We start from the raw sequence: 19,399 nt of genomic DNA, 5'->3' as shown, positions 1-19,399 counted from the left end.
GAAGTCTTTAGTTGAACATGCTTACTGTGGCTGATCTATATTTCCACAGCTAATTAAAATCTACGTTACCCACCACTATTTCCCATCAACCACCTCCAGAGGTGTAGTATTCTTTATCCTGGAAGGTTAAAAGATAGAGCAGGGAGGAGCCTTCTTGTGATGCACTGACAGTGTCCCTCGCCCTGAACCGGAAGGTCCAGATTCAAGTCCTATCTGCTCCAAGGATGTTTAATAGCGGCACAGTGGCTCAGTGGTTAGCCCTAATGCCTCACATCATGCGGGACCCAGCTTTGATTCCAGCCATGGGTGACTGTCTGTATAGAGTTTGCACATTCTCCTTGTGTCTATGTGGGTTTCCTCCAGGTGCTCTGGTTTCATCCCACAGTCCAAAGATATACAGGTTAGGTGGATTAGCCATGCTAAAGCAAAAATATAGTGTCCAGGGGTGTGCATGTTACATGGGTTAGACTTGGGATTGTGGGGATGAATTGAATTTATTGTCACATGTACCGAGGCACAGTGAAAAGCTTTGTCTTGTTAGCAATACAGGCAGATCACAGAGTTAAGTAGGATAGATAAGTAAATAATAGGTAAACAGAGGCAGAAACAAAAACACAGCTACAGGCGAATGTTAAGAGTTTGTGAGCCCATTCAGTATTCTAACAACAGTAGGGTAGAAACTGTTACGAAACTGTCTGGTGGGTGTGTTCAGGCTTCTGTACCTTCTCCCCGATGGTAGAGGTTGTAGAAAAACATTGCCAGGGTGGGATAGATCTTTGAGAATGCTGGCGGCCTTTCCTGGACAGCGGGCCTGGTAGATGGATTCTATAGATGGGAGGTTGGTCTTAGTGATTGTCCGGGCCGAGTTCACCACACTCTGTAACCGTCTCCGATCTTGGATGGTACAGTTGCCACACCAGGTAGTGATACATCCAGACAGAATGCTCTCGATGGCGCATCTATAAAAGTTGGCAAAGGGTATTCGCCATCATGCCAAATTTCATCAGCTGCCTGAGGAAGAAGAGACGTTGTTGGACCTTTGTAACCAGTGCGTTCACATGAAGAGTCCAAGAAAGCTTGTTGTGGATGACCACTCCCAGGAGCTTGACACTCTCCACTCATTCCACCTCTGTGCTGTTAATGTGAAGGGGGGGCATGAGTAACACCCCGCCAAAAGGCAATAATGAGTTCCTTAGTTTTGTCGACATTGAGAGCTAGGTTGTTCTCAGTGCACCATTTTTCCCGGTCTTCTGCCTCCTATTTGTAATCTGTTTCGTGGCCATCTGAGATTCGCCCGACTATGGTGGTGTCATCAGCAAACTTATAAATGGCATTAGTGTGGTATTTGTCAATGCTGTCATGGGTATACAGTGAGTACAGTAGGGGGCTGAGTACACACCCCTGAAGGGCTCCAGTGTTGAATGTTAGTGAGGATGAAATATTGTCCCCAGTCTTCACTGATTGTGGCCTGTGGGTCAGGAAACTGAGGATCCAGTTACAAAGAGTGAGGCTTACTCCGAGATCACAAAGTTTAGTAATCAGTCTTGAGAGGATAATAGTGTTGAAGGCTGAACTGTAGTCAATGAGTTGGATTCTTCCATAGCTGTTCTTGGTGTCGAGATGTTCGAGGGAGGAGTGAAGGGCAAGTGATATGGCACCTGACGTGGATCTGTTGGTCCGATAGGCAAATTGGAGTGGGTCAAGAGTAGCGGGGAGGCTGGAGTTGATTAATGCCATGACCAGCCTTTCAAAGCACTTCATGACCACCAAAGTTCGGCCCACTGGGCGGTAGTCATTGAGACATGCTGCATGAGCCTTCTTAGGCACAGGGATGATGTTGGTCCTCTGGAAACAGGCAGGGACAGTGGCCTGCTGCAGGGAGAGGTTGAAGTTGTCCGAGAGGACCTCTACCAGTTGATCTGTGCATGCTCTGAGTGCCCGGCCTGGTACGTCATCTTGTTCCATCACTTTCCTTGGATTCACACAAAGGAAAACTGATCTGACCTCTGATGCAGTGACAGTTGGGATAGGTTCGTCAGGACTTGGCAGAACAGGATGTTCTCTTTGGACGGTCAGTGCAGACTTGATGGGCCAAACGGCCCCTTTCCACACTGTAAGAATTCTAATGGTTGGGAACCGGAGTTAGGTGCCTTAAAGATGACATTTTGAAAGCCGTGGAGTGGGTTTGCTGTCTCCCCAAGGCTGTTTCCAAGCCTGGCGGTCTAGTCATGATCCTGGAGGGGAGACTCTTTCCAGGGGATGGCTTACAACCTGAGCTCTGGCTGAATGACCATTACAGGGTCTGGGGAAGGTCACCCAAGTGAACTATTGTGCCCTCTCCTGGCCAGGTGTAAGTTGCTTGGGGGCTGAGAAACAGCCCAAGGCTGTGGAATTTCAAATGCATGAGCCAACATTATGGATACTTTATTGAACAATCATGCCATGCTTTTTGCCTTGCTACTTCCATTAGCCCCACCTATTGGTGTCACTCTGTATAGCAGCTACAAGTGAACACTGTATCCAAATGACTATTTCAAAATAATACAATACTACATCTCCGTGACACCCCACCTCCTGCCCTGAGCCCACCTCTAGTTGACATTAGGAATATGGTATTAAGTGACCCTTTAGTTATATTGAGCTGTTTCACCAAGGAAGACCCATGAGATGGCGATGACCTGTGAAATGCAAGCCTTATGTTGAGGAGATGAACTGACACAGGTCAGTAGTTTGTTTTATAACTCAGGCCATAGCTGCCACATTTATTGTTCAACTCTTGAACTGAGTGGGCCCTTTCAGAGGGCAGTTGAGAGTCAAGCATACTGCTGTAGGTCTGGAGTCACATGTGGGCCAGACCAGGTAAGGACAACTGATTTTAATCTCTAAATGGCATAGGTGAACCGGATGTGTTCCTACAACAATCGTGGTCGCCATCCCTGGGACCAACTCCCAATTCCACCAGTTGCCTTTGATGAGATTTGAACTCACATCTCCACAGCATTAGACTGGGCCTCTTGACAAAAGACAAGATGGTGGTGGAATAAGATGATGCTTTAGCCGGAGCTCTTCTGCTCTCTCTGTTTCTTTTCTTTACACTTCTTTGCTATTTTGCGTTTTTGTTCTCTCTCATCTTTCCTCTCTGCCGAAGTCCTGAACTCTCAGCCCATGGAGAGGTCTCCTGGCCTAGTGTGACCGTTTCTCGGCCTGCGTAGTGATCTTTCAGCCTAGCATGGCCTCAGCGTGGGCTTCGGAGATGATTCCAGAGAAGTCTCCCTGCCTCAAGGGTCTCAACATTAAACCCGGCGCCATCTGGATTCAAGACCTGGTACAGGCTGGAGTCTGGGTGTGGACTAGGTTGGAAGGACTGTCGTTTAGTGAACCTTTTATTTCTCTATTTTCTAACTTACCCTTACGATCTGCAATGCTGGAGTTTTTATTTCTTAACTTTTCCACTGTTTTTTTCCTCAGAACATGTACTGTTCTGTGGACCCATGATGGCACCATAAATGGCGACTTGTAACCTTTTCTCTGTACTCATTCGAGTACATGTGACAATAAAGCTCATTCTATTCAATCACATTTCTAATGAAATCTACATTATGCTACTGCCCAGTGCAAAGATAGAGGCGATGGATAAGGCATGACATGAGCACATTGGACAGTGCTAATCGATCTATAAACAGCGCTGGTTAGAGTGAGGGTACATATTTGTTATGAGATTGCTTGCCTTGCTAGTTTGGATGCTTTGTGACTCTGCTTATTGTCAAACTACTGGGTCTAAAGAAGGCTAAAAGCAGCTAGAGTCTGAAAACTGAGCTCTCTTCCTCCCCAGCAATGTAGGCCAAGCCTCATCGTTTTGCCTCCTGCATTTATTTGTGTTTACTTTCAACAATGGCATAACCCTTTCCCCAAACTAAACCAACTCGCTGGTTTATTGAGCGCTGTTCTCATCTTTTCTAATGCTCATAAGCTTTGGGAAATGCCTGCATTCTGATAGTTAAGGTGGAAGGAATAGCAAAGTGAAATGACTCTCTTCCTCATAAAGCAGGGCCTCTGCCAGACATGACTCAAACAGCCTTTAGTGTCTTCTGTTATTATCAGTTTCTCCCTCAGTCTGAAGTCCGTTTGAGTTTTCATTTCGAATCAATGGTTAATTAGATTTCGACATCGCAGGCGTGTGACTGAATTCTTGGCATGGTTTGAGCCGCAAGTTGTCATAAATCTTTACAATCGAGCCAATTAAGGCAGTCTGGTTCTCCCTCACGACCACACCCTTTCCAAAACATCTCTCATTCATAACACTGAGGGTTGAAAGTCTTCATTTCCTGCTGCCATGCAGCGTTGAGGTTTTGTGAGACAAGCCATCCAAATCTGTTCAAACAAGTCTATTTCCTTATGGCTATTCAATGAGGAACCCTCCCCTCTGCCCCCTCCTCAAGCACCTTTCCAAAATACTTCCAGGTAAAATCAAACCGTGATCTTGCATGGCATGGTCCGCTCCTGATAAACAACAAAGATTCTCTTTTCCTGAAGTATAATGATAGTCAGATCTGGCCACACTGACCCCTTGGTCACGACAAAATCAAGACTGTTCTTGGACCAGTCTAAAAGGCACAGGTTCTGCCTTGCTGTGAACAAACCGAGAGAAAGCCCTCCGACTTTACATTCCAGCTATTTAACGGGATGTCTTTGGAGGTCGGTGAAAACGGTTGTTTTTTTTTACTCTCCATTCTTGGTTTATTCCCTCTCCCTCTCTCTCTCCTGCGATCTCTACCTCCCAACTCAAAGGGAACAGGCAAACCTTACCCCTAGCCAACCACAGTGGTCCAAAGAAGGGTTGAGGATCAGGGGTCGTGGAGTAGAGGTTAAGGGTCAGAGGCCGGATCAGGGTCTACAGAGGTTGGAGGGTCAGGAGAGGAAACTGCATGCAAAGGAGCCTCATCGGTTGGGGTAGGTGGGAGGATGAGGGGGATAATTGGGAGTAGCTGCTCTTGATCTATTTGTACGTGTTTACAAACTTTTGTGTCTTCTGCCTGATGGAAGAGATTGGAAGAGATTATAACTTGGGGTGGGAGGGGTCATTGATGATTATGGCTGCCTTTCCGAGGCAGAGAGAAGTGTGGATGGAGTCAATGGATGGAAGGTTGGCTTGTGTGATGGACTGGGCTGGGTTCACAACTCTCAATAGGCTCTTACCGTCCTGGGCAGAGCAGTTACCCGTACCAAGCCGTGATGCATTCAGATTGAGTGCTTTCTATGGTGTATCTATAAAAATTCACAAGAGTTACTGGGGCCGTCCCAAATTTCCTTAATCTCAGGAGGAAAGTCGACGTTTTTATGCTTTCTTGACTGTTGCATTGACGTAAATGAGGGGCATGGGTAAGGGAGTCCGGAACGAGAGAACCTAGGTCTAAGGTGAGAGGGGAAAGATTCAGAAGGGATCTGAGGGGTAACTTTCTCCCCCAGAGGGTGGTGCCTGCATGGAACAAGTTGCCAGAGGAAGTGGTAGAGCCAGTACAATTACAGCATTTAAAAGGCATTTGAGCAGATACATGGATAGGAAAGGCTGAAAGCGGTATGGGTCAAATACAGACAACCAGGACTAGTTCAGTATAGGAAACCTGGTTGGCATGGATGAATTGGGCCGAAGGGTCTGTTTCTGTGTTGTATGACTCTGTGTCTGAGGACGTATTGGTGCCATCCCTGCCTCAGCTTTTCTGCCGCTAAAACCCAGATTCAAGCCTGGGCTATGTCTAGGTCTGACTGTTTCCATTGCGCAGCTCACAAGGTTCTTTCAATCTTGTCCCGTGCCCGACGCACTCAAAGAGTTGTTGACCTCTCACCCCTGTGTGCTCACTGGCCTAAGTGACATTGCCCACTCAATGGGAAATTGCTCAGGCGTTCGAAATGTGATACAAATGCAAATTGTTGTTGGAGGCAAGTGGGCTTGATCACCATGGCAACGTGTAGGCCCTGGCCCTAAGGTTGGATGAACTACCAGAGTTGCAGTAGTGAACACGCTGGAGAAAAACAATAAAGATGATAATATTCAGAGAAGCGAGCTCCCCCCCACCATGTGTAGTCGAAAGGTTCGAAGGCTTTACAAAACCCTACTCTCACCTTTCCCTGCCCACCTGAAAGCAGAAATATCGAATAATTCTGTTGCCTCTGAGTTGAACCTGAAGAGAATCCAAGAATCCACACATCTCTGGTCCATCAAGGTATTGTGGACAAGGGTGTGAGGTGGTCTCCCTGAATTCAGTGCAGGGTCAGAATCCTGTATTAAAGGGTTAGACTAAGGTCAACCTTCCCTATCCCTTCCCAGTCTGCAAAAGAAACAGTGGGATTTGATTTCACCCTGCCCTCCCCCCTTCACTGTCTGATCACACAGCATTGCCCGTTGATGTGAAGGGCACTGCTTGTCACTGGCCACTCGGGGTGTTTTCCTATCTTCCTGGTGGTGGGAATTGAATAAAGGTTTGTGCACCTGTTGCCTCTCACTGTGTCAAAGAATGAAAGGAAAAGAAACAGTGGGAAGGAGACTCCGCCACCGAACAGCACCAATCGCAAGTGCAGTCGTTCTTGGCTCTGCAGGTTGTTAATTAGTTGCCTCCAAATTCTTTCCACAAGGCAATAGGTTTTGTTCTGGAATGGGAATGATTAAAGGGTAAGGAAATCCGGGACCTCAAGCAGCCCACTGGGTGGAGTGGGTACTGGGCCGATCCCACCGAGGACTGAAAAAGCCCCTGATCCGAAACAGTTCCAGTGCTTTACAAACTGCTCAGCGTGATAAATCCCCGTCAATCCCATAGCCCAGCACGGTGCAGAATTGATCCTGTCACTTCTACTAAATGATGACCAGACGCTGCTAACTCAGATGACAGCCTTGTTCTCAGAGTCTGCTGGTTCCAATGAATGCTGGGGTCTGTGCTGCACAGAACAGGCACCCTGACAACGTGGTCATTAACTCCTTCCCTCCCCCACCGGTCGGCACTGAAAGAGCACAGTCCAAACTTTGCTGCCCTCAGAGTTCGTTGGGTGCCCCCTCACCAGGGGAGGAGCGGGAGGCTCCGTGCTGGGTAGGAGACCGTGTTACAAGGGGAGGTGGATTGTCAGTGCAAGTGGACGCAGAGTGAACTTTGTGGGGTAACTGCAGAAGCTGAGGAGCACAGACGGCTCGGGGAACAGAGACACCTTTGGTGTAGTTGGGAAGACAGTAACAAATGTGCGGTGGGGAGTGCATTAAGGGAGGGAGGGAGGTCCTGTATGGCCAGCAGACAGCGCCACGTTAACCATATTGGTTGAAGAGTAAGTCATTCTTTGGGAATCTATAAGTTTATTTAAAATGATGACACATATTCCGAGTTACCAGACAGGCATTGGAGCAGAGCTGCAGCCTGGACCTTCCCAGCACAGAGAGGACACACAGGCCTGTTTACAGACAACGACCCGAGTCATTTAAGGCGGGAGTTTCCGATCAGAAACAGTGCAACAAGACCAGGGAAGGCACTAGGAATACTGCGGTGAGTAACTCACCTCCTGACACCCCAAAGCCTGTCCACCATCTACAAGGTACAAGTCAGGAGTGTGAGGGAATACTCCCCACTTGCCAGGATGGGTACAGCTCCAACAACACTCAAGAAGCTTGACACCATCCAGGACAACGCAGCCGCTTGATTGGCACCACATCCACAAGCATCCACTCCCTCCACCACCAACGCTCAGTAGCAGCAGTGTGTACCATCTACAAGATGCACTGCAGAAGTTCACCAAAGATCCTCAGACACTACCTTCCAAACCCACGATTACTTCCATCGAGAATGACAAGGGCAGCAGATACATGGGCACACTATGTCTGCAAGTTCCTCTTCAAGCCACTCACCACCCTGACTTGGAAATATATCGCTGTTCCTTCGCTGTCTCTGGATCCAAATCCTGAAATGCCCTCGCTAAAGGTGTTGTGGGTCAACCTACAGCACATGGACTGCAGCGGTTCAAGAAGGCAGCTCACCACCACCTTCTCAAGGGGCAACTAGAGACGGGCAATAAACGCTGGGTCGGCCAGGGATACCCACTTGCCATGAATTTCACATCCCTTTTTCACATCAGACTCAGTGCTGAAAAATCTCAAACACAATACCCCCACCCTGGCAGCTTTCTAACCAAAGTGCTGGGATCTCACCAACGCGTTTACCTCTGCACCATAGTCCATGGTGAAGTATAACAGGAGACAGGAGACTGCACTTGGTGGAAATATTGCCATGCTGTGCACTCCTCCACCAGAGACTGTGATCAGTTGCAGTACTGACCCCAGCCTCTGCAGGCACTGTAGTACAATGGTCGTCCACACCAAATCCTGTTTCTCAGTGCTCCCCTGCCCACAGACTCCATCTGAGAAGCTGCAAGGGTTGATGGGAAAGGTCAACTTGGGGGTGATGGGAACGGTTGGCACATTGGCTAGCTCACTGGAGGGAAGCTTACACATTGCTTATGCTCCAGAGCTGGTCCCACTAGCCACCATTCTACTTTTAGTTACAAAACCCACCGGTTTGACCAGGCCTATCTGACTGAACCTCTCCCGATGTTCAGTAGCATTTCAGCAACAGCAAGAAGAGAATATTAACCACACTGTCACACCAAGCACACACAGACAGTACCCTGATCATGTAGATCAGGAGTTGAGCACTACAGCAACCACCTACAATCACTCTCGATTCCCCACTCCCACACCACCAGGTTTGTATCTTTAAAGGGTGCTCCCAGAACTTTCAATCATACACAGTTCCCATTATCCAGCTTCTGGCCATGCTAGCTTCTTCTCTGTTACCCCATCAGAAACAGAAACAATCGAAAAGCCTTACACATCAGGCAGCTACTGAAGCAAGAGAAGCAGAGTTAATACAAATTGCCTTTCAACAGAAGTGGAAAGTACATACACGGTTGATAGTAGGGCCCTGGGGAGAGTGATCGAACAGACAGACCTAGGGGTGCAGGTACATAATTCCTTCTAAGTGGTGTTACAGATAGACAGGGTAGTGAAGAAGGCATTTGGCATGCTTGCCTTCATTGGTCAGAACATTGAGTAAAGGAGTTGGATGTCGTGTTACAGCTGTACGAATCATTGGTAAGGCCATATTTGGAGTACTGTGCACAACTCTGGTCACCCTGCTTATAGGAAGGATGTTAGTAAACTTTACAAGGATGTTACTGAATCTGGAGGGTTTCAGTAATAAGGAGAGGCTGGATAGACTGGAACTTCTTTCCCTGGTCCATAGGTTTCTGAGTGGTGACCTTATAGAGGTGTATAAAATCATGAGGGGCATTGATAAGGTGAATAGCCAAGTTCTTTTTCTTAGAATGGGGGAATCATACAGTCATAGAGTCATAGAGATGTACAGCACGCAAACAGACCATTCGATCCAACCCGTCCATGCCGACCAGATATCCCAACCCAATCTAGTCCCACCTGCCAGCACCCGGCCCATATTCCTCCAAACCCTTCCTATTCATATACCCATCCAAATGCCTTTTAGATGTTGCAATTGTATCAGCCCCCACCACTTCCTCTGGCAGCTCATTCCATACACGTACCACCCCCTGTGTTAAAAAGTTGCCCCTTAGGTCCCTTTTCTATCTTTCCCCTCTCACCCTAAACCTATGCCCTCTAGTTCTGGACTCCCCGACCCCAGGGAAAAGACTTTGTCTATTTACCTTATCCGTGTCCCTCATGATTTTATAAACCTCTATAAAGGTCACCCCTCAGCCTCCGACGCTCCAGGGAAAACAGCCCCAGCCTGTTCAGCCTCTCCCTGTAGTTCAAATCCTCCAACCTTGGCAACATCCTTGTAAATCTTTTCTGAACCCTTTCAAGTTTCACAACATCTGTCCTACAGCAGGGAGACCTTAACTAAAGGGATAAAGGTGAGAGAGGAAAGGTTTAAAAAGGACACAAGGGGTACATTTTTCATGCAGAGGGTGTTGCATTTATGGAACGAACTGCCAGAGGAAGTAGTGGAGGCTGGTACAATGACAACATTTAAAAGGCATCAGGATGGGTATATGAATAGAAAACGTTTAGAGGGATATGGGCCAAATGCAGGCAAATGGGACCAGTTCAGTTTAGTAATCCTGGTCAGCATGGACGAGTTGTGCCGAAGGGCCTGCCTCCGTGCTGTATGACTCTCTGGACACTGTCTCCATCCACGTGTCTCACTCCTTTCTCAGTTCCCCACCCATCCCTGTCTCCCCCCTACATCCCCTCCACCCACCATCAGCAGAAACACTGGCCGTTCCCAGCTACTTGCTGCGCCAGAGAAGGGTCACCTGACCCGAAAAGTGAGCACTCTATTTCTCTCTCCACCGATGCTGTCAGACCCGCTGAGTTTCTCCAGCGCTCTCCATTTAACATTTGCTCCTGGCCTCCGACATTCATTTTGTCTCTCTTTCTCTTTCCAAACTGAGCAGGTTTCAATTCCTGCATTCGAATAGTGCCTGCATCTGTACTGCAGCGGCTGTGATGTGTTTTTTTTGTGGGGCGGGGGTGGGGAGCGGTAGCAGTTTCTTTTACAGCCATGAGCATGGAGATTTGGGCCCAGTTTCCTAGTTGCCATCACCAGCCTTTCAAGCAATGTCTTTCAGTGCACTACAATATAGAACATAGAACATAGAAAAATACAGCGCAGTACAGGCCCTTCGGCCCTCGATGTTGCGCCGACCGAAGCCCACCTAACCTACACTAGCCCAATAACCTCCATATGCCTATCCAATGCCCGCTTGAATGACCATAAAGAGGGAGAGTCCACCACTGATACTGGCAGGGCATTCCATGAACTCACAACCCGCTGAGTAAAGAATCTACCCCTAACATCTGTCCTATACCTACCACCCCTTAATTTAAAGCTGTGTCCCCTAGTAACAGCTGACTCCATACGCGGAAAAAGGTTCTCACTGTCAACCCTATCTAAACCCCTAATCATCTTGTACACCTCTATCAAATCTCCCCTAAACCTTCTTTTCTCCAATGAGAAAAGTCCCAAGTGCCTCAGCCTTTCCTTATACGATCTTCCTGCCATACCAGGCAACATCCTGGTAAACCTCCTCTGCACTCGTTCCAATGCCTCCACATCCTTCCTATAGTATGGCGACCAAAACTGCACACAATACTCCAGATGAGGCCGCACCAGAGTCTTATACAACTGCAACATGACCTCAGGACTCCGGAACTCAATTCCTCTACCAATAAAGCCCAGTACACCATTTGCCTTCTTCACAGCACTATTTACCTGTTGGGACAGCTTGACGGTGACATAGAAATGTTAGCCAATTCACTGCTTTTATTTCGAAGCAGCCTCTTAAAGAAATGTGAGGGCCCCTTGGACCCGAAACATTGACTCTGCTTTCTCTCCCCGCAGGTGCTCCCTGGAGCCACTGAGTTCCTCCAGAAATTTCTACTTTTGTCTCTGAAAACGTGCGGCTCTGGAGCAGGTAGATTGATTGACAGCAGGTCAGGAGCTCCCTCAGGCAGTAAGTGTCGTCACCTTGCGTGAAGGGTGAGGCACAAGTCAACCTTCACCCAGCGATGTGGAAGTTAGATTAGATTGGATTCCCTACAGTGTGGAAACAGGCCCTTCAGCCCAACAAGTCCACACACCGACCCTCCAAAGAGTAACCCACCCAGACCCATTCCCGCTGACTAATAGAATTGAATTGAATTTATTGTCACAGTGAAAAGCTTTGTCTTGTGAGCAATACAGGCAGATCACAGAGTTAAGTAGCATAGATAAGTAAATAATAGGTAAACAGCAGCAAAAACAAAAACAGATATATAGGTGAATGGGAAGAGTTTGTGAGTCCATTCAGTATTCTAACAACAGTAGGTAGAAACTGTTACAAGATAGGCTGGTGGGTGGGCTCAGGGTTCTGTACCTTCTCCCCGATGGTAGAGGTTGTCAAAAAACATTCCCAGGTTGGGATGGATCTTTGAGAATGCTGGCGGCCTTTCCTTGACCGCGGGCCTGGTAGATGGATTCTAATACACCGAACACTATGGGCAATTTGACACGGCCAACACACCTATATTGCACATCTTCGGGCTGTGGAAGGAAACCGGAACAAACCCACACAGACGTGGGGAGAATGCGCAAACTCCATTAAGGCATTTGTCTGAGGCTGTCTTCGAAGCTGGGCCCCTGGAGCTGTGAGGCAGCAGTGCTCACCAATGAGCCACCGTCCTGCCCCAGGAAAAGTGCATGACCAGTGATGGTGCCTGAGGGAGAAGGGGGAGCACACCAGGAGAGGTGTTCAGCAAGGAACAAGGCACTTTGGTGTTGCTCGGGAGGACTGATGGATTAATGATTTGTCTGACCCATGGTACATCCAGCAGAACAGTCTTCATAGGATCACTCACAATCGCCTCAGGGGATGCGTCTTCAGTCTTAAACCATGTGAGTCAGGGACCAGAGCAGCAGCAACTGACTCCTTGAATAAAGCAAACAAAATACCCAAGGCCGATTCAACATTTTTTTACAACCACACGTCGAGTATTTTCGCTGTGTCTCTCCGGACCAGCGGTAACACTTATTAGTTTGAGTGAATGCGTCGAAACATTAACACTTCCGATCGTTTTTCTCAGCGAACCAATCTTGAAAGGACAAGGTTGCAGCTGTTTTCTTTTGGTGTTGACAGGAATTTCCGGAGGACATCCCACCTTCCTGCTCAGTCACTGGGTGTGGGCCATTTCAAACCGAGCAGGAGTGGTTTACGGGTTCTGATGAATGAGTGTGATTAGGACACAGGGGAAACTCAGTGCTGTCTTGTGCATTAACCCATTTAACGCTTCAAACTGAGGTACCACAGAACCTTTTTTCTGCTTTTATGGCCCAACTAGTTACAAATATCCCTCATTTTGTTAAAACTCACCTGTGTTACAGTTTGAGACATGATTTTGTTTTTAAAAGGTTCTTGCACATTTCTGTGCAGATTGAGGTTCCTTTCATTCGTGGGACCTGAGTGTCTCTGGCTGTACTGGCATTTATTGCCCCCTCTCTAATTGCCCCTTGTAAGGATGTAGTGAACTGCCTTCTGTGTGGGGTACATACACCCACAATGCTCCAGGATTTTGACCCAGCAAAATGGCCGATACATTTCTAAGTCTGGCTGTAGAGCAGCTTGGGAAATTGCGTTGGAATCATTTATCAACTGGGAATAAACGACATGTAAAGCTTGATAATGTTCAGGGCGTAGGTCTGAAATGTCTGAAAGAGCAGCTGGATTGTATTACATGTTACCTCTGGCACTCAGTGTTGTCCCATTGACTTGAACAACTAATGGAACAAAGCTTTAATCTCCTGTCAGTAATCACCAACTGGCGTAGCAGTTACAATATTAACACTACTTTATTCAAGCTGGGCACAAAGGAACTCTCCCTCTTCACACGCCTGCAAACCCTTTTTCCTCTTGTAGGCCTTCGGAGCCAAGGAGCACATGTTATACATGAAGCTCGGAGCACGGATTACACTCAGAGGTTGCGCCATCAGTTTGTCCAGTTTTAAATTCACCAATTTTAGTGAAACTGTGCACAGGTTCAGAGACATCATGCTGGAAGCACAGCGAAAATTGGCTTAAGCAGAAATCTATGAACGGTTGCTCTTGATAAACCGCAAGGTTGACTGTATTATCCTGTCCACTTATTAAATTTATTTACCGCTGCGTAAATGTCCTTGTTTTTCAATTGCACGGGGCAAACAAAATATCAACAGTTGATTCAATTTCGAGTCAATTTCTCCTCAAGCGCCGCGATCCTCACCATGTCCGAGTCGTCAGTTGAGGGTGTGAGTGAGAAGGCCAGTAAGCTTTATTTAAGTGATTTACGCTGTAAATCAAGTACAACAGTGATGTGTATACCCCCCCCCAGCATTACATTTCTATTACATAGTGTGTGTCTTTACATTGATTGTGTGGACCTCTTGATTAACTGGGATATTTGATCAACTGACCCACTCCTGGTCCAACGGGTGTCAGTTAATAAAATGTTTACAGTAATGCTGTCTTGTCCAACACAATTGATCAGGTTTGTGTAGGTGCAAATGTCAAAGGGATTGGCAATTCTAAACCCTAGACTCATGTTCCAGGTTCAAATCCACAATGACAACCCACGGTGGAATGCAAATGCAATGGATGTGGGCGGCACGGTGGCACAGTGGTTAGCACTGCTGCCTCACAGCGCCAGGGTCCCAGGTTCAGTTCCTGCCTCAGGCGACTGACTGTGTGCAGTTTGCATGTCCTTTCCGTGGGTTTCCTCCGGGTGCTCCAGTTTCCTCCCATAGTCCAAAGATGTGCAGGTCAGGTAAATTGACCATGCTAAATTGCTGTAGTGTTAGGTATGGGGTAAATGTAGGGGTATGGGTGGGTTGCGCTTCGGCGGGGCGGTGTGGACTTGTTGGGCCGAAGGGCCTGTTTCCACACTGTAAGTAATCTAATCGGATCTGCCTGCAATGAAATGTTTCAGTGATGTTGCCAGGGTTGGAGGGTTTGAGCTAGAGGGAAGGACTGAATAGACTGGGGCTGTTTTCCCTGGAGCTTCGGAGGTTGAGGGGTGACCTCATAGAGGTTTATAAAATCATGAGGGGCACGGATAAGGTAAATAGACAAGGTCTTTTCCATGGCTTGGGGGAGTCCAGAACTAGAGGGCATAGGTTTAAGGTGAGAGGGGAAAGATATAAAAGGGACCTAAGGGGCAACTCTTCCACTCAGAGGATGGTACATGTATGGAATGATCTGCCAGAGGAGGCTAGTACAATTGCAACATTTAAAAGGCATCTGGATGGGTTTGGAGGGATATGGGCCAAGTGTTGGCAAATGGGACTAGATTAACTTAGGATATCTGGTCGGCGTGGACGAGTTGGACTGGAGGGTCTGTTTCCGTGTCTCTATGACTGCGATATCAACATTGTTGTAAAAACTCATATCTGGTTCACTAATACCCTGTAAGGAGGGAAATCCATCGTCCTTACCTGGTCTGGCCCTCACATGTCCCCTAAACTACAGCAATGTGGTTGGCTCTGAACTGTCCCCAGTAATTGCTTGGAAAGCCATTCTGTTCTATCAAACTGATGAGAAATGATCGTGGTAAACCCGAGTCCTACCAACCCTGCAGAGGCAGCCTTTATAAGTCAGGAGGCTCCTGCCTGTTGCAGAGCTGTCCTCCATTTTCGTCAAGTGACAGCCTGATATAGTCATGGCCATCGACACTATCGCAGATGCCAACATTATCAGCCCCACCAGAGGTGGCAGCACCTCTGATGGTATACAATCGGGAGGGAGTTGCCCTGGGATTCCTCTATGCTAAGTCCGGACCCCATCACCTCTCATGGCATCAGGTGAAACATGGGCAAGGAGACCTCCTGCTGAGCACGACATACCATTTCCCTCAATTGGTGAATCTGTAACCCTCCATGTTGAACACCAACTTGAAGAAGCAGAGGGTGGTAATGGATATACTCTGAGTGGGAGATTTCAATGTCTAGCAATATTGAAGGCAACAATCTATTATTACTGGACTGTTAAACCTGAGATCCAAGTAATGTTCTGGGGATCCAGGTTCAAATCCTGTTATGGCAGATGGTGGAATTCAAATTCAATAAAAATCCATAATTAATGATGACCATTAATCCTTTGTTGATTGTTGGAAATAACCTCAGGTTCACGAATATCCTTTAGGGAAGGAAATCTGCCATCCTTACCTAGTCTGGCCTACATATGATTCCAGACTCACAGCAATGTAGTTGACTCTTAACTGCCCTCTGGGCAATTAGGTATGGGCAATAAATACTGGCCAAGTCAGCGACACCCTCACCCTGTGGATAAATGAAAAAGCAATGGGTCCAAAAGGTTTAAGACTGATAAACGAAAGAAAGATGGGAGACAAACCTAAGGTTCCCATCAGTCTTTGAAGCAATGCAGTGCATTTTCTTATACATTGCTGCACAGATACAGTAAATTATATCTTAATTTATTCTTTGAGTAGGATAAAAGGTCGGCACAACATCGAGGGCCAAAGGGCTGCACTGTGTTGAAGTGTTCAATGTTCTATGTTTACTCTCAAGATGGAGTTTAATTTAGATAAATGCGAGGTGCTGCATTTTGGGAAAGCAAATCTTAGCAGGACTTATACACTTAATGGTAAGGTCCTAGGGAGTGTTGCTGAACAAAGAGACCTTGGAGTGCAGGTTCACAGGAAGTGGAGTCGCAGGTAGATAGGATAGTGAAAACGACATTTGGTATGCTTTCCTTTATTGGTTAGTGTCTTGAGTAAAGGTGGTAAAAACAATGACTGCAGATGCTGGAAACCAGATTCTGGATTAGTGGTGCTGGAAGAGCACAGCAGTTCAGGCAGCATCCAAGTAGCTTCGAAATCGACGTTTCGGGCAAAAAGCTACTTGGATGCTGCCTGAACTGCTGTGCTCTTCCAGCACCACTAATCTTGAGTAAATGGTTTGGGAGTCCATGTTGTGGTTGAACAGGATATTGGTTAGGCCACCATTGGAATATTGCGTGCAATTCTGGTCTCCTTCCTATCAGAAAGCTGCTGTGAAACTTGAAAGAGCTCAAACAAAAATTTACAAGGATGTTGCCAGGGTTGGAGGATTTGGGCTATTGAGACAGGCTGAACAGGCTGGAGCTGTTTTCCCTGGAGCGTCAGAGGCTGAGGGGTGACCTTATAGAGGCTTACAAAATCATGAGGGGCATGGATAGGGTAAATAGATAAAGTCTTTTCCCTGGGGTGGGGGAGTCCAGAACTAGCGGGCACAGGTTTAGGGTGAGAGGAGAAAGATATAAAAGAGACTGAAGGAGCAACTTTTTCACACAGAGGGTGGTACGTGTATGGAATGAGCTGCCAGAGGAAGTGGTGGAGGCTGGTACAGTTGCAACATTTAAAAGGCATCTGGATGGGTATATGAATAGGAAGGGTTTGGAGGGATATGGGCCAGGTGCTGGCAGGTGGGACTGGATTGGGTTGGGATGTCTGGTCGGCGTTGACAAGTTGGACCGAAGGGTCTGTTTGCGTGCTGTACAGCTCTATGACTTTATGACTCTATAACCCTTCTCATTAGACCAGGGAGTGGTTACCTTCATATACAATGGACCATATAAGCCTCTAAAGAACATACACACTCATAGAGATATGAATGACAGAACACACAACGTGATGATCAGTGAAGGAATAGATATTGGAGGCTGTTTAAGTACAAGCTGAAAATCCTTGGTACTAAGGGGAAATTTTAAATGATATTTTAGGCTTAAAGGCAAGAAATTTAAAAACATGCACCTGCTCAGTTTGGATGTTGCTACCATATTCCATTGACACCACGAGGCATGACTAGAAAGTAATGGAACAAGAGAGCAACTCACCTACTCTAGGACCAGAAAAGCACGGAAAGAGCAAAACTGATTATTTTTGAGCTGAATATTTTTGAGGAATCCTCAATTATAGCTGAAAATGTGTGAAAATTCTTCATTTAAGTTGTGCAAAGAGGGAAAATCCTCCATGACAATGGCCAAAGTACAGGATAGCCATTATCATACCAAAATAGTAAAACAAAATCTTGAAAGAAGATAAATACCTAATTATGTTCTGAAACCATGATATCAGAAATAGATTTGCCAGGAAGATTTAACTTCTGAAAATATAATACAACACAAAACTGCCCATCTTGGAGAAAATAATTCTTGAGCCGAAGAACAGCTCCAAAACTGAGGACTAATTCCGAAACGTGATTCTGTAGACAATTTGGAACACTGTCAGATGTGGTGTTGCTCAGCAAGGGGTTCACAAGCATCAGATACATTTGAAGACATACTCAAAGTCTTTGATATTAAAACTTATGAAGGTGCCAGAGTTTTTAAAAAAGGATACAGCATCCAGAGAGAGCTTAATTGAAGAGATGTTACAACAGCGACTTAAAATCAGAATCCAAATTGTTGCTGGCCTTCCTGATATATTTTGTAACATTTTGCATGGATCACTTTGAGAACTGTTGACATGTCTATTTAATTCACTCTTATGGTGGCCATCCTCTTTCATTATGGTTTCGCACTGGACACACTTACTCCCCCTTACCACGATGTATTTTCAGCATGTTTCTATGACATAAGTTTCTTTTCCTCCCATGATCAGGAGTATTTATTAGATAAATACTAACCCTCCTCACGGCTTTGTGTGGACCACTGAACTTCACTTGCAGATGACGCTATTGCATGCACAATAATCCTGATCAGAAATCTATACTGCTTGAAACCCTTTTGTTACTGAATGTTTGCATGGCCATTTCATTTACACCTGTGAAATTTTCAAATACTCCACATGCTCCTGTCCTTCTGGAAAGATGGACACATAATTGAACCCTGCAGGTTCATCTCTTACATTCAAGAATTTCTTCCTTATCCATTTTAACTGCCCTCTAATCTCATGACCATAAACCCGTACAATTGGACTGTGTGCCAGCAGATTCATCTGGGCAATCTTTGGTAGCAAGTCGTAATAAATCCAATCCATTATCCTATAGATTGGAAGGGTTTGTGGAGGAGGAGGAAGTGGGGATGTGAGGCAGTGGTTTAAGTATGACAATGCCATCTTCCTCAACAGTCTCAACCTGACTGAAGATCATAGCCCCAGCACGTGGTGTCTCCAGTATGACCAGTACCATCACCTCCTCAAGTTTGAGAACACACAATGGTCCTCAAGTGCGCCAATGAATTCCTACTCCCTCTCGTTAGATAATGCATAGCCTCACTAGAGACCAGGAAGTGTGTCATTGAGAACGTTACATTTCTCTCCTCTACTACACTTCCTCCACTAAGGCCACCAGTGCAGCGTCTGAGAAGCTGGGAGCACATCATCCCCACTGTGTGTTAGCAAACCCCTCTTTACTATGTCCGTGCCACTTATAAAGCAAGGGCTCCCACCACTCACCCCAGCCACAGTCTACCTCCCCTTGGTGAGGCTACCTTTATGTAGTGCAGCTTTTCTATTGAGGCATGCGACCACTGCATACTCTGGTTCACTCTAGCTGTACCTTTTATGACACAATATGCCTTTAATAGGGATTCATTCTGTCCTGTTTCTCTTGAAGAGGAGTGTTGAAAATCTGCTATCGATGTGTCTGCTCCATGGAAAACAAGTAAATAACTCAGGGGATTTTGTAAAAATTGTTACATACGTTAGTGGAGTCAGGGTCACACAGACCCAGAGTTTTAGTTTTTGTTTTCAGTTGTTAAAGTTGGGGCTCTTTGGAGTTGAAGCTGCTAGATACAGCTCTCTCTCTCTCTCTGCTGCTGCTGCAAAAAGCTTGAGTTCTCTCTTCGCTGCTCGATTCAATCTGTCAGTTTCTCCTTTCTCCAG

The sequence above is a fragment of the Chiloscyllium punctatum genome, chromosome 15 (assembly GCF_047496795.1).
Source record: "Chiloscyllium punctatum isolate Juve2018m chromosome 15, sChiPun1.3, whole genome shotgun sequence".
In the NCBI taxonomy this organism is placed as follows: domain Eukaryota; kingdom Metazoa; phylum Chordata; class Chondrichthyes; order Orectolobiformes; family Hemiscylliidae; genus Chiloscyllium; species Chiloscyllium punctatum.
Note: the sequence above shows the minus strand (reverse complement) of the source record.